This window comes from Protobothrops mucrosquamatus, unplaced genomic scaffold (genome assembly GCF_001527695.2).
Source record: "Protobothrops mucrosquamatus isolate PMUCROS unplaced genomic scaffold, P.Mucros_1.0 scaffold1510, whole genome shotgun sequence".
Taxonomy (NCBI): domain Eukaryota; kingdom Metazoa; phylum Chordata; class Lepidosauria; order Squamata; family Viperidae; genus Protobothrops; species Protobothrops mucrosquamatus.
The window spans coordinates 143,788-146,228 of NW_015387682.1; positions in this window are offsets into that span (position 1 = coordinate 143,788).

Consider the following 2,441-nt stretch of genomic DNA (forward strand, 5'->3'; position numbering starts at 1 on the left):
AATTTTTGCTGTAAATCAGTTGCTAACTTTGCAGTTCCCATTGCAGTAGCCATAAGAAGGGGGCAGGTTCTCTTTAAAAAGACTTCTGTAAGACTTTTCATCAGCTCAAACAGGCTCTCCCACTCACTTCTTAATTCATCATCTATCCTCCTGATCTTATTTAACTTTTTGCTGTGCTTCTAATTTGGGGGACTGCATTTTTACAATCTATTCCAGAGCTTTCAAGCAACTTCTTCCCTGGACATTGTTTCTTAGCAGCTACTACACTACCAGCCAAAGATAGATTTAACAAGGAGATTTGGGCCATCAAAGAAACCTTTCAGAATTGATGCCACTTTCTGGAGAGCACACATTAACCAACAGTCTTGCAAATTACAGTAATCTAGACAAGAAGCACGCCCAGAAGTATTAGCTGTCCTTTATTTTAAGATTACATTAACAAAATCCCCTGTCATATTTTTACAGCCCAAAAAATCCAAGGATTTTTTCTGAGACATTTGCCACACCCCGTTCTTGCTATGAGCTAAGGTGCCTCTTTTCCTACCATGCCCTGGCTCCTCTCCTCCCAAGAAACAATGGTTGGAAACTGACCAAAGAGAGAAGCAACCTGGAATTAAGGAGAAACTTCCTAATCGTGAGGACAATTAACCAGTGGAACAGCTTGCCTCCAGAAATCATGGGTGCTCCATCACTGGGGGTTTTTAAGAAGAGACTGGACTGTCTGTGATGGTATAAGTCAGGGGTGTCAAACTGCCAGCCCGCAGGCCAGATGCATCATAGCGAAACCGTGCCCACCCCATTGCTGGCAATGGAAAAAAAGTTGCGATACCTCATGACATGACACGTGACGTTGCGAGTTTGACACCCCTGGTATAGGTTCTTCTGCTTGAGCAGAGGGCTGGGCTAGAAGACCTCCAAGGTCCCTTCCAGCTCTATTCTATTCTAATGCTATTCCCTGTCTCCCAGAGGCATTCCCACATACTGTTACACTGTTCCACAGAAGTTAGAATGCACATAAAACATCTCCAGATTTCTCAGAAGTTTAACTGACACCAGATCAGGCAGGCAGAATTTTTTTTTGTCATGTCACTATTGGAATCAAATAGGCAGATTTATGCTTTACCAAATAAACAAGAATATATTTTATTTGATGACTCTCCCTTAGCTTTCCTGCTGCACTCAGAAAAGTCTCAGCTTGACCATAATCCAGTAGAAGGAGAGTCCACCAACCTTCTTCTAGATAATTGGTTCCACTGTATAATTCCTCATATTGCTAGGACATTTCAGTTGGAATCTTCTTTCCAGTGAGGTAAATCCAGCATTTTATAAACTGCCTCTTGGATTCATCTTGGGTGACATCCTTTCAGGTACATCTCTTCCTCCGTCTCCTCTTTTCAAGGCTGAATATTTTCAGATATTTCCCCCTATCTTAATAACACTTCACTTACTATATACTCTATTCATTGTTCCTATTGTATTTCTCTGAACCTATTTCAGTCTGATTGAATATTTCTTACAGCAAAGTATCATCAAATATACTAATTTATTTTCCAGCAAGTAGCATAAGCAACCAGGACTTCAGTTTGCATCTTACACTAAATCATGCCTTTATGACACTAAATCATGTCTTTATGAATTACAATTTATTGAGCAGCCACAATTGGCAGTAGTCACATTTGCTAAGCTAATAAGCATGATTTGTAAACTGCTACAGCTGTATTAATGAAGTCAAAGTCAAGCAAATCACACTTTGGTTTAATGTATGGACCCAGATTATATGTGGTTCTGGCTATAGAGCGATGTAGCATAATTAACTGACAGTACCTACATCATCATCATCGTCATAAAGTTGGAAGGGATCTTGGAGGTCATCTAGTCCAACTCGCTGCTCAGGCAGGAAACCCTATACCATTTCAGACAAATGGTTGTCCAATCTCTTCTTAAAAACTTCCAGTGTTGGAGCATTCACAACTTCTGGAGGCAGGTTGTTCCACTGATTAATTGTTCTAACTGTCAGAAAATTTCTCCTTAGTTCTAGGTTGCTTCTCTCCTTGATTAGTTTCCATCCACTGCTTCTTGTCTTGCCTTCAGGTGCTTTGGCAAATAGCTTGACTCCCTCTTCTTTGGGGCAGCTTCTGAGATATTGGAACACTGCTATCATGTCATCCCTTATTCTTCTCTTCATTAAAATAGACATACCCAATTCCAATAACCATTCCTTATGTTTTAGCCTCCAGTCCCCTAATTGTTAGATCGCGCAGGCAGTAAGACACGAGTCGAGTGACAGTCAGCTCTCGGTTTATTGGCAAGGCATCAAGTAAATCCGGACTGGCTCTCTGGGCCAGGGGAGCCCTCTTTTATGGGATTCCCCTGGCTTGTAATCACACAATTCCATTGGCTGGCAAGACCCTGTTGCTAGTTAGCCAACCAGCAACGGGCAT